At 34.1% G+C, this 14,752-nt stretch overlaps 1 pseudogene across 1 annotated transcript in view; it reads left to right on the plus strand.

Moving 5' to 3' along the window:
- Nucleotides 1–14,022: 14,022 nt before the first annotated feature.
- LOC143249120 (death-associated protein kinase 1-like) overlaps nt 14,023–14,752 on the plus strand; it is a 159,731-nt pseudogene continuing 159,001 nt past the window's right edge. The window contains exon 1 of the transcript XR_013027563.1: nt 14,023–14,258. The product of XR_013027563.1 is annotated as a death-associated protein kinase 1-like (transcript). The remainder of the gene's footprint in view (nt 14,259–14,752) is intronic.

Below are 14,752 nucleotides of genomic sequence, written 5' to 3' on the forward strand. Positions count from 1 at the left end.
TCCCACCGAGCAAACCTGTTGTTTAAGCGACAGTAAGCCACAAAAGTACTAATTTGCATAATGAACACATTTTAAATGACTAATATAATCATACGTTACTATAAGGTAACGTCGTTCACAGAGATCTTATGCTATCTTCTTCCAGGAGTCTTCTCGCAAAAGAGTGGTGATGAGGAACTGCTTCCTCTGAAAACTGAAATTTAGCAAATTTACTATCAATTGTACGACTAATCTTGGACCACCAACCACTTAAATTAGTAGGAGCAAGCGATTTTTGTCGTCTCACACGACCTGAATGGATACAGTTAAAAACTGGTTCAAAAACAATAACGGATTATGATCAGTGTAAACAGCAACAGATTTTTGTGACATAGATACATACACATTGAAATGTTTTAAAGCTAACGCTAAAGGCAATATTTCATTTCCACAGAAGAATAATCGTTTTGATGACGCTCCCAATGGCGAAGCGGTATGTCTGCGGACTTATACTGCTATAAATCAGGTTTCGATACCCGTGATAAGTAGAGCACAGCCAGCCCTTTTTGTAGCTTTGTGCTTAAAAATAACAACAACAACATCTTTTAGTTACAATTAATTTTTAGAAAAACATAAAACAGGGTGTTCAGCACTCCTTATTGTAATACAAAAGCACCAGCACCATAATTCCTAGCATCAACAGTTAATGTGAAAAGCGTATCAAAGTCACGTGCCATCGATATAGGGTAAGTGCACAAAAAATTTGACCTTTCGAGAAGTAGCTTTGCGCGAAATTCAAAAAACAAATAAACGAACCCTTTGATAAACAGATTTACATTTTTCAGGCCACCTAAACTTTTTGTTTGTATTCAGTATGTTTGTTCATAGTACAGTGATGCCAATAAAATGTTTACAAAACTTCCTGTAATAACCAGCCATTCTTAAAAATCTCATCAGAGTTTTTTTTTTTTTTTGATAGGAGTTGGATAATTCACGACACCGTTAACTTTCACATGACTGAAGAATTCTTTGAAATTTGAAATAGGTTTGAAAGAAGAAACACGAATTTTCTGTTAGGTTTTGCAACCAATTGATAGGTATGAGAAGTTCTAGAAAACTGAAAAATATTTTGCCTAATTTTTGTCCAAAAGTAATGTCTCATAACTTTATCGCATATCTTGTTGACACGCAAATGAAACCCCATGGGGCGTTCATGGGCAATTTTTAATATTTCAGAACAATATGATTTCGGAAGAGTTATTTGATAAACTACAGCTCAGCCTTTTGAAGCTATCACATCCAATGGCTCTCACTTCCTCGTGAGCACACCATTTTTTTAAAAATATGACCATTTGGAACTTTCTCCAGTTCACCTTTTGTTTTGGGAGTGCGTATTTATATAGTGAAGAGATCTATGGATCTTTTTCTTGCTCAGTGAACAGATTATTTTTAGCAAACAGAAGTTCACCAGCTCAAATTGTAGAAGATCAAAATTGGTCTAGCTCAAATTAAGATGACATTATTGGTGTAATATGTAGAAGATAATTTACATAAACCGTTACCGTATTATGCCTAACGATTTTGAAAAAAAGTTACATTAACAGTTTTCCGAAAAACCTCTAATTCGGGAGAGGATATGTCTATTACTGAAATCGAGTCCTTGAACCTTTAAAATATATTTCTCACTGGTCAACAAAAGTCTTTGCACAGTTTAATTTGTTATTTAATGCGAGCTAAATCCTTAATGATCACTACAACCTTGACTGTTTGTTTTGAATTTCGCGCAAAGCTACACGAGGGCTATCTGCGCTAGCCGTCCCTACTTTAATAGTTTAAGAATAGAGGGAAAGCAGCTATTCATCACCACACACCGCTAACTCGTGGGCTACTCTTTTACTAACGAACAGTGGGATTGATCGTCACATTGTAACGCTCCAGCGGCTGAGAGAGCGACTTTATTTGGTGTGACAGAGATTCTAACCGCGACTCGCAGATTACAAGTCTAGCGCCTTAACCACCTAGTACACAATTCTATTAATAATTGATATAATATAGATAAAACATATTCCTTCTCCCTAGTCTTTCACAATTACTCCATGACTCATCATAATTAATAAAGGACGGTGCAACGTTGAATTCAGATGTCATAACACGCTAATAATTATTTGTATTAATCAGCAACGGATTAACATTTATATACATAGATAGATAGATAAATTCTATCACGTTTATTTTAGTTTTCCCTCGAGTTTTCGTCGACATATTATAAAATATCCAAGTTCTAGTGACGTCAGTTTTGAACAGTTCAACGTCTACTGCTTTTCTCTTCACAATAATTTCATGCGTTTTAGTCAAAGCTTATTGTTATTATTTGTAAAATCCAAAAACATCTAAAAGCGTATTCGTGTTACAATGACAAATAATAACAAAAGTTTAACATTTCCTTCAATGTCGCATAACATCGGTGAACATAAAATTAAAGAAAAGGTCATATAACATTGGTGAAATTAAAATTAAAAAAATGTTGTTGTTTGTTTACTATACTCATGTATTTATGTATTTGCAATACACATTATATATGCCTTACCTGACTAAGGCTGACGTACTTGCAGGTGTCCCAAAATTTTGAAAACTATCAGATGTTTTAGATCAGTTGCATTTAGGATTATTTCCAATATATCTAATTGTTTTTCTTCCCATACTAGTTCATTAAAGCACGCCTACCTTACCTCCTGGAATACTCGCACTTTTCTTTGAACTTGGTAATTGAATGAGAGTCAATTTATATCTTACGTGCACGTGTTTTGTTATATCTTACGTGCACGTGCTTTGTTTTTTATAGATAGCTCAAAGTGCTGAAAGATCTTCATGTTAAACAAGAAATATATTGATCTGCTTATTTCTTTCAACGTGAGTGTTATGCTTCGTGAATAAAAGAAGTTCAAAACAAAACGGCACCCGCTAGTACAGCGGTATGTCTACGGATTTGCAACGTTAACATCAGCGGTTTGATCCCTCTCGGTTAGTTTAGAAGATAGTCCTATGTAGCTTTGCTATAAGAAAACACATAAGCAAATCACTCTCTATTAAGTTACATTACAAAGCTTTCATTGTTATTGTGTATTATCAACAAAAGATGAAGGTGTGATAAATTTAATCAACACTATCGGATTTATTTTAAAGAAACTAAAATTCACCACAATGCAAACATAATTATTTCTCGTCATTAGTGTTCACCATCAGTTTTTTCCGCTAACATACTTTCGTTCGTGTTCCTTCCTTCTTGCAAATAAATTCTACCTGTAGTAATACGCATATATTTATGTACAGACATTACAACAGAGAGTTTGGCGTAGTTTTCAGTTGCTTACGTACCTTGCTGGAACAGTGTAAGTCTTCGGATTTACAACGCTAAAATCAGAGATTCGATTCCTCTCGGTAAACAAAGCAGCTAGCCCGATGTGGCTTTGCTATAAGAAAAACACATACACAGTTGCTTACGAGTGAAAGATAAGAGAGGTGACTATTACCCACTGCAAAGAAAACTTTAAAATTATGCCTTCTGGTGCGGGTTTTGTTTTTTTTGCACACATGATCTATAGAAATTAACTATACAGTTTACATATAATATTATAAAAATATTAGATTTCCATTACTAGTGGCCTGGCAAGGTCAGGTGGTTAAGGCGCTCGACTCGTAATCCGAGATCCCCAAGTTCGAATCTTCGTCACACCAAACATGCTTGCCCTTTCAACCGTGGGGGCATTATAATGTGACGGTCAATCCCGCGATTCGTTGGTAAAAGAGTAGTTCAAGAATTCGCAGTGGGTGGTGAGGACTAACTACCTTCCTTCTACCCTTACACTGTTAAATTAGGGACAGCTAACGCAGATAGCCCTCGTTTAGCTTTGCGCGAAATTAAAAACAAACAAACAATCCACCACTGGCATTTTTTTCTAAATTTTGTTGGAACATAATTGTTTGTTTATTTTAAAAGCTACACGAGGGCTATCTGCGTTAGCTGTCCCTAATTTAGCAGTGTAAGACTGGAGGAAAAGCAACTAGTCATCATCACCCATTGCCAACGCTTAGGCTACTCTTTTACCAAGGAATAGTGGGAGTGACTGTCACTTTATAACGCCCCTACAGCTAAAATAGTTAGCAGGTTTGGTGTGACAGGGATTCGAACTCGCGACCCTCAAATGACGAGTTGAGCGCCCTAACTATCTGGCCATACCAGGCCTTGTTGGAACACAAGGAACAGATTAATATTTTATGTCAAAGAAAAATGTATCTTCAAATTTTAATGCTACCAATGTACGTAAGCCCCTGCCTTTAGCATTACGTACGTACCTGAAACTTCGAGTGATAAAAATATATCAACCTTCGTAATCAACCACCCAGTTGGCTGATGCTCACTGTAAACGAAGATATATTTAGGTCTCGAAGTTTCTATCAGTGTCGTAGTCGAGATCTCAATGTTGAAGATTGCGACCTTAGAGATTGAAGCCAGGTAGACCTTATAATATATTACACAATGAAAAATAAAGCAAGAAGAAGGAAAATGAACTCAAACAAACTTCATTAACATGTTAACCGCAAACCTTTTGCACGTTAACCACACAACAAAATCCTTATTTTAACGTCTCCTCCTAGTAACAAAAAAGTGAAAATAATAATAAATGAATAAAAATATAATGAAGGTCAGCAAATAAAACGTAAGAAAAAGATAAACTCTTGTTGTTTTTAACAGTTTATGACATCAGTAAATTCTTTACGATCGTTAAAGTCAACAGGATTACAGCAGATTTGTCAGACGTGTTGAATAGCAGAGATATCGCTCACGTTTAATGTAAATACTACGTATACCAAATGAAACTGGTGCAGATAGCCTAGCTGCTTTGTGCCATAAAACACCCAACCAAATGAATTTCATACAAACTTATAGCAAGCAATGCGTAATGCAATATATAGTAGCAATTATTATTTTTAATAGCGCATATTATAACTGTGGATTAACGTTGATGACGTAACAGAAATAATGAGGGCGATATACAGGTCACTTCAAATGTGTAGTACCAAATACGAAGGAGTTTTACTAGTAAAGCATTTTTGACGCAAAACCGAGCTTTCTATGAACTTCTGCCAAATCGATAGTTAGCAATTAATAAACCTGAGTAGGTCTAAATATCGATAAAACGATAGTTAGCACTTAATAAACCTGAGTAGGTCTAAATATCGATAAAACGATAGTTAGCACTTAATAAACCTGAGTAGGTCTAAATATCGATAAAACGATAGTTAGCAATTAATAAACCTGAGTAGGTCTAAATATCGATAAAACGATAGTTAGCACTTAATAAACCTGAGTAGGTCTAAATATCGATAAAACGATAGTTAGCAATTAATAAACCTGAGTAGGTCTAAATATCGATAAAACGATAGTTAGCACTTAATAAACCTGAGTAGGTCTAAATATCGATAAAACGATAGTTGGCACTTAATAAACCTGAGTAGGTCTAAATATCGATAATATGCTTAAATTTAGTCCCTCTCGTTTTCAAGATTATTAAAACATTAAGACCCGAGAATGAGACCTTCAGAATGGTGTTCTCTATATCGATTTCGAGACCAACAACAGTAATTCCTAGTACTAGAAACCTTTGAATACATAATCAAAAAGGAAAAAAAAATTACAAAAATATCACTCTAAGTTATTTAAAGTACGTAGAAACTATATAATAAGAAAAAAGCGTATTTTATTTTTTTGAAATTCGCACAAAGCTACACGACGACTATCTGCTCTGGCTTTCCCTAGTTTTAAACTAATAAGCTAAAAGAAATGCAATTATTTATCCATGGCTCTAAAATACGGAGTATGTTTTTTATTATTTTTTGTGACTATGTGAGTAATATAAAACCTCACGTTTACAGCGCAGCATGTTAAGTGCTGGGTATGTATTTGTATCTCAGAACGGCTGGTATGGGTATTAACACGTTTATTGATAAGGAAAGAACAACGTTTCGACCTTCCTAGGTCATCTTCATGTTAGAAGATATAATCTTAATCTTAATCTTCAGGTTAAGAAGATGACCTAGGAAGGTCAAAACGTTGTTCTTTCCTTATCAATAAAAGTGTTAATACCCATACCAGCCGTTCTGAGATACATTTTTATTTCAAGTAGATGTCTCGTCATCAAGAATGGAGTTTGTGTTTGTTTGTTTTATTGAATTTCACCAAAAGCTACTCGAAAGGTATCTGCGCTGGCTGTTCCTCATTTTGAAACAATAGACTAGGATGAATGCAGCTAGTAAACATCAACACCACCAACTCGTGAGATTTTACCATTATTCTCATAACGCACCCACAGCCTTTCTGTGTGGAGAGAGATATTTCTATTTGTGAGTAACGAGATGCGAGCCATGGAGCCGCGGATCCACAGTCCGAGATGCTAATCACTGAGTCGTACTAACAAAACGTGTAGAACTAGGTTTGACCTTTGATTCATTTGATATGTAAAAACCAATAGTAATTTAAGATACATATTGTACATTCATTCTTTTTTTTTCAGCCCTCCGGTGGTGTAGTTCGCGGACTTATAACACTAAAAATTGAGGTTTCGATACTTGTGGTAGAAGCAGCACAGATGGCCCATCGTGTAACATTGTACTTAGCTATAAACAAATTTACCGACCTGAATTTTATAACTGGCTTGTCCATAAAGTTAAAGACACAAGATTTTAAAAAGTTAGTGTGTTAAAAACACGTTAAATTATTCATTAATTAAACAATAACATAAATATTTATCAATAATTTCTGTTTATACTTAATAATTTTCCAATGAAAAATGAAATTTCGATCGTATATGATCGTATATAAATATAAATTATTCAACTAGTTATCTCCGCCATCTGTTGACAATTTAATGCTTTATGAAATCGTTTGTTTGTTTGTTTGTTTGTTTGTTTGTTTTGGAATTTCGCACAAAGCTACTCGAGGGCTATCTGTGTTAGCCGACCCTAATTTAGCAGTGTAAGACTAGAGGGAAGGCAGCTAGTCATCACCACCCACCGCCAACTCTTGGGCTACTCTTTTACCAACGAATAGTGGGATTGACCGTCACATTATACGTTTATAAAATCACAACCTTAAAGAGATTCAATTTTCTAAATTAAAGGCTCTAAAGTTAATTTACACACTATAGAAATGCTACTTTACAATAATGTTAAAGCTGCAGAATAATGAATTTCAATGATCGGAATTAAAAAGGTTTAAAACACATCATAGCTTGTTTGATTTTTTAACCTAATTAGTTTTAATCCGCCATGAAAAAAATTATAATAAAAACGATTATCCATACGTTTTTGAAAAAAAAAGTATGATCGTACACCTTGTAGGTGGTTTCCGTAAAATATCGCTTTAGAGAAATTTTCAACGGTACTTTCTTCGTAATACTATACTTCTTATAAAAACTACTCAGTGGAGCATTATGAAATATAATTCACAGGTTACTGTTCAAGAAAACTTGTAGATTTGACACAGTCATAACAACGTGTGTAATAACGTAATAAATTACAATTTGTCTTTGAATTTACCTACTGTTAAAATAAAACCAACTATACAAAACGTTATCTCTTTTTTTCCTTAGACAAAATTAAGATAAAAGAAAAATTTATCGTACCTTCGAAATGGTAAACTTCTTGAAGTAACTCTCTAGTGACTGGAATCAATATGACTGTAAATAAAACGAATGAATAACAAAACATAAAATGACAAACCAATAAAAAATAGTGTTATATATATATAAGCCAAATCGAAGAACTTTATATAAAATAATAAAGAAGTATGGAAGTGTATATTTGACTCAAGCACCCCGAAAAGTTAGAACTGGGTATAAACACTGCATAACTTGTCTCTTGAACCTCATAGTTCATATGCTTGTAATATACCTTCATGCTCTTCTTTCTGTTTATATGTTTGTAGGTTTTATTTTCTAAACTTAAAACTTTACAATGAGTTAGTTGTTGTTTTTTTTTAATGTATTTTGATGTGTGGTAGAGTGGGAAATAATAGAACGATAACATCTTGAAACGTTGTTGTTACTAATTAAACAAATATAATTATTCTTCAGTTTCCATCAAACAAATGGATGCCTCAATAACAATAAATGGGAATGTTTGCCAAATGGAAAAAGAGAACAAACAAAAGTGGAAAGCTCGCATTAAACCACACAACTACACTAATGTAAGTCAAGTTGATTTCAAAATATATGACAGATGGCGCTTGTAAATTATTATAGAAACATTTGTATTCTAAACCAATAGATGACGCTTTACAAACCATATTTTTTTCTCTTTATCTATTTGAACATTATTTGTGTGTTGTTTTGATTTTGTCTAACATTTACACTATTTCAAAATTGTATAGCTTTCGCTAACTTTTAACGACAGTCTCTATCCAGAACAGTTTTTTTATTTCGTATCAATACCAACAAAAAATATATATGATGAATTTAGAGTTAAAGTTACTTTCCCACCCAGTGGCACAGCGGGACGATTGCGAACTTACAAAGTTAAAAACCGGGTTTCCATACCCAAGGTAGGCAGTGCACAGCTAGCCTTTTGTGTAGCTTTGTGCTTAATTTAACATCAACAAATTTACTTTTCCTTATAAAACAGGTCTCTAACATCTCGCTTTTCTAAATTTTCTCAAGTTAATCATATTTAATAAACGTATTTTACCAAAGTTGCACTGATCAACAGTTACACTCACACATAGCCCCAAAGTTGGTTAGAGATATCAAGTCACATAAATATTAAATACAGCATTAACATATTTTATGTAGCAGTGTTTTAAAATGTTTGTTTCTTTCGTACTACTCATAAGTTGTTTGGATGAAAATACCTTTATTTATGATTTGTTTTGACAAAAAAACAACAACAACAACAACACTACATATTTTACTGTACAATATTAAAGAATACCTAACACTAACATTAAAAGTACGGGTTTATTACGTATTATTATATGGCATCACTTGTATTAATATTAAATAAATGTTTCTTATGAGTGCGCTAAACACATCTTTAGTTGAAACATTCAGTACAATGTGTAGCTTAAGCAATACACATGAAATATGATAAAACAAATGTCATAGATTCAGATTTTTAAATACTCGTATTTGACTGACCTGACATGTTTGCTTGTTTTTTGAATTTCGCACAAAGCTACTCGAGAGCTATCTGTCCTAGCCGTCCCTAATTTAGTAGTGTAAGACCAGACGGAAGGGAGCTAATCATCACCGCCAACTCTTCGGCTACTCTTTTTACCAACGAATAGTGGGATTGATCGTCACATTATAACGTCCCCACGGCTGAAAGTACGAGCATGTTTGGCACGACGGAGATGCGAACCCGCGATCCTCAGATTACGAGTTGCACGCCTTAACACGCTTGGCCATGCCGGGCCGACCTGGCATGAAATACTACTTCTTTATTTTGACTGTTTAAGTTTTAATATTTATTCAACTGTTGTTTAGATTTATTCTTGACTACTGTTTAACGATGTAAATGAACCAGTGCCTGATTAACAATGGAAAACTTGGGGCCCATGTCCCAAAACCATCCACACCAGGAATCTCGGACAAAACTCAAAGTATATGTTATAATAAATTAACAAACTTTTACCACGAACAATATACTATTTTTTTAAAGAATGGCAGCAAGTCACATGAAACCATTTTTAAATTAACCTTTTTTTATATTTTCTACAATTTGAATCAAAATTGAACATTGACAACGCATAGTTGATTATTATTGATGGTAGTTGACTGGCAAGTGTATGACAAGCGTCTTTTTTTAAATATTAAGCTGATTAAGAATGGTCGTCATTCTACTATGAGGCAGAAAAGAATGGTAACTTTGACCATTCTCTCTAATGATGTAGATATCCTGGGGGAACATGTCACAATTCGCAAAAGCAGCCAAAGCTAGAAAAAAATAATCTAATCAATTAGAGAAATTATGAAACACGTTGAACTGTTGTTAAATTGTACTCTCAATTGTAATAAATTTAGTATTAAATGTTTCTTTTATTACTTAATATGCATACAGCTAACTTTTTGTAATATATATATAACAAATAATTAGCTCAACATAATAGGGGCTCTCCACAATTTAAATGAGCAATAACTATTTACAAGATAGCTTATAAAGAAGAAAATGACAACTGTTGTTTACAGACAACGAAATAAGTCGAGGATTTCGTTCAAGAATTTACGATGCTGTGACATTGCACGAACTGCTATAACCTTTATGTGACATCACTTTCGAAATTGGATGGCTTTAAATGGCGCCTCATCTGTTGTATGGTTTACTAAATGTTTTATAATATTTTGATGATGAAACATTCATAGATATAATCATAATTCAAGTACAAAACATACTTCTTCAACCTCCCAGTGGCACAGTGTATGTCTGCGGACTTACACTACCAGAAACCGGATTTCGATACCCGTGGTGAACAGAGCACAGATAGCCCTTTGTGTCTAATAACAAACAATATTATTCAACTTTACTTCTGTATTAAATTAGCATCTTTTGTCACAATTATTATGTTACATTGTTTTCATTTCAAACCAAATAAACTGGTTTAAGATACTTTTTTAAAAGATTGTTGTGTGCATAATTAACACATTTGTTTAAATAAAAATAACAGTTTACAGTATGCATATATATATATATTAATGCTTCATATTTCATAATATGTGTAATCAAGATATTTACGTGTAACTGTTTTGTAACACAAATTACCCCTGTTTCAAATCACTTCTCCTTTCCACGACCACCTGACTATAAAATCTTGCCCTTTTTCTGAAGGAGTTTTGACATAACTTATACTTCCCTCAACACTTTGGTTGTTGCCGAAAGAACGTTGGTTACTTCCACCCGTGCAGTATACACCCTTGTGCAAATTAATTGAAACAAATGGCCTTTTTACAGGACCCGGCATGGCCAAGCGTGTTAAGGCGTGCGAATCGTAATCCGAAGGTCGGGGGTCGCATCCCCGTGGCGCCAAACATGCTTGCCCTTTCAGCCGTGGGGGCGTTATAATGTGACGATCAATTCCACTATTCATTGGTAAAAAGAGTAGCCCAAGAGTTGGCGGTGGGTAGTGATGATTAGCTTCCTTCCCTCTAGTCTTACACTGCTAAGTTAGGGACGGCTAACACAGATAGCCCTCGAGTAGCTTTGTGCGAAATTTACAATATTTTCAGCATAGCGGCTGGTGTAGGTTCGCTGAACCCGCTGATTTCCTTTAATAATCATTTTTTTTTCACACAGACGGCATCATTAGCTGTTTTTTGCAGTATGGTCGATCTATTTTTGGGATATATGACGACATTTTCAGAAACATTACGTCATTCAAAATTGCGTTAGAAGGGCAAGGAGACCAGTCAAAAAACAACTTCTTACCAACTCAATGAAGAAAAAACGGTATCAATGGGGTCTGAAATACAAGAACTGGACGCGAGAACAGTGGAGGAAGGTGTTATTCAGTGACGAGACTCATTTCTTCGTACAGGGTCAAAGTCTGCATATTCGCAGATCTCCAGGTGAGAAACTTCAAGAATCTCACATTAGTCAGTTCGTAAAACATCCCTTGAAGAAGATGTTTTGGGGCTTTTTCAGCTAATATGGCATCGGAGCCTTACATATCGTAGAAGGTATGATGCGAGGATCACAGTACATTGAAGTTTTGCAGAGAAGAGTCGTTCCAGAATTGAAAAAGAGATTTCCAGATGGATCTGGCATTTTTCAGCAAGATCTGTCTCCGTGCCACACATCGAAACTTGTGAATAATTTTATGACTATAACGCGAATAAAGGTACTGGATTGGTCTGGAAACTCTCCAAACTTAAACCCTATTGAAAATCTTTGGGTGATTTGTAAAGAAAGACTTCGGGGAAAAGACTGTACTACGAAAGATAAGCTAATTGAGGCCATAATTGAGGTGTGATACCACGATCCAAAAATTAGTAAAGATTTCAGTTAACTCGTGAACTCGATGCCAAAGCGGATTAATGATCTTCTGAAAAATAAAGGCGGTCATATCATGTATTAATTTGTGAGTAATTTCTGGATTCTCAGGAATAAAACGCAAAAAAATTTAAAAAATCGTAATTTTCTGTCTTGTTTCAATTAATTTGCACGAGGGTGTATACTTTAATGTTTCAGACGCAGCCTCGTCAGCAAGTTAAAGATGTGCAAGTTGAGCGAATTTATTTATGTCTTAGAAAATATATACCTTTAGATATTAAATGTTGGTATATATATATATATATCAATTTGAAAACCTTTATTACATAATAACACTATTCTTTAAATATTTAAAACTTTTATTTGCTTTTACATAGTTGTTTTTACAGACACTATATTCACTTTTTGTAAATTCATATATCTTTAATTAATATTATCTGTGACATCGTAACATTTACATAGCAGATAGTCTTTCACGGGAAACTGAAAATGTATACCTTTCTTTGGGTAAATAGCTTTTTTCATAAAATATATGCCCACTATTTTACTTGAAACATATCACATATTGACCATATGGAAACTGACGAACCTCAGCTGAATTGTTTCTCATATATTAAGTTTATAAATACGTTTTTTCACGACCCAATATTTACTTCTAATGATGATTAAAACAATATATAGGCCAAATAGAAAAAGCAAGCGTACAGAAGAAATCTAATTTTACGAGTGACGTTGTTTAATTATTTTAATTTCATTTCATTGTATTGTTTATACAAGATACATATCCATTACAGGGCAGATACTTCATCATTAGATCTGGAAATTCTTGCCATAATACGGTTGATACCCAATCAAATCTGACTGTGTTAAACATTTCACTGTAATAGCATGTTCTTAATTTTCATTATTTGCGTCGATCGTAAAAGTATTTAGAATCGTAAAGTACTAAACAGAAGTCTCAACCTTCATATAATTTTTTGTAAGCATGCATCTAAATTGTATATATTGTACTTATTGACATATTTGTTGCAGATAGCTCTGGTACTTTGCGCCATTAAACCAGAACTACTTATAATATATACTTACCTACCTACTGGACTCGGCATGGCCAGGTGGTTAAAAGGCAGTAGACTCGTAATTTGAGGGTTGAAGATTCGAATCCCCGTCACACTAAACATGCTCGTCCTTTCAACCATGGGGAGCGGGCGTTATAATCTGACTGTCAATCCCATTATTCGTTGGTAGAAGAGTAGCCCAAGAGTTGGCAGTGAGTGGTGATGACTAGCTGCCTTTCCTTATAGTCTTGCACTGCTAAATTAGGAACGGCTAACGTAGATAGCTCTCGTGTATCTTTGTGCAAAATTCAAACAAACCAAACCTACCTACCATACCAAGATCTTAACTTTTCATTACAGTAAATAACCATTTGATTACTAAGTGTAATATCTATACAATTCTAAATAAAAATAAAAATTTTCAAGAAAATACATTATTGATATAGCGTTTATTAGAATGGTTGAGTATTGAAAAACGCTTTTTTTAATTAAAGTGAAAATACTTCTAGCTTATCGATTTAACTAAATTCTTAAAAAAATGATAACTTGCAATTTCTCATGAGACTTTTAGTTTGACTGTGTAGTACAAAATAAGCTCTGGCTTTAATAACAGATATTATAATAATCAGTGATGTCGAGAAAACCCACTTGTGGAGAAATATATATATATATTATGATCATTTACTTTTAAATACTTCTATATACGCACGCACACACATTCATAGTAGGAATTTTGGTTTGAGGTCTAAGTTCTATGAAGAACTTGAAGCTTGAATGATAACCATGAGCGCTCGGAGACTGCAGCATAGCTTCATCCTGAAACGGACCGAAACTTCTATGTTATAACTTAGCTCGAGGTAAACGTACTACTATGATGTCAGAACATGACGTTATGACGTCACTAATCGCTCAGAGCGGATAAATGCGAGAAATGGTTTACTAATGTTACTTGAAGTTCTACGCGTTCAGGGTCCTACACGTGTGGAGCGAAGCATGGGTTAACTGTACAGTGTACGTGGACGTAGATATATCATATACTATAGCAAGATTTATTGTTTGTTAAATGACTATAAAATTATACAGGGATGCCGGCTTAATTAAAAATCTTTAATTAATTATGGTCCAAGTTGCTTCCGAAGAGTCGTCATTTGACAAACAGTTTGATGTTTTTGAGGAAATCGGAAGGTAAGTACTTCGAATTATTCAATAATCGCACAAACTATATTAGAAAAAGTAGATGGACAGGTTACATCTCGCACTGTGTAGTACAGTTACAACCCTCCACCACCGTGTGATAATGATTTATTTAAAACAAATGCTGGTTATTTGGTATAACAGTTAACTTACAGTGGCATAAATTTAGTCCAACAAATCTCTTCGGCGCTATGAGTTTATTTACGGTACGCGTAAGAATGTTTATATTATTGTGAAGCACGTGTAGGTGGATTTAGTGCATATTGTATATTCGTGTTAGCTCGTAATATGTGGTCTAATTAGAGACCATTATGAAATATAATATCGCAATAATCCTTATACCTTTTAAACCAAAACATTTCGAGAGATAGATCTTAGTCATTCATTACAATTTCACATTACTAAAATCTTCAGATATTCATTCAGAGCTCGTATCTAAGTCTTTATCCCCCAGTATAACACAGCATGCTTTTTCACACAATTTC

This window comes from Tachypleus tridentatus, chromosome 4 (assembly GCF_004210375.1).
Source record: "Tachypleus tridentatus isolate NWPU-2018 chromosome 4, ASM421037v1, whole genome shotgun sequence".
NCBI classification, from domain to species: Eukaryota; Metazoa; Arthropoda; class Merostomata; order Xiphosura; family Limulidae; genus Tachypleus; species Tachypleus tridentatus.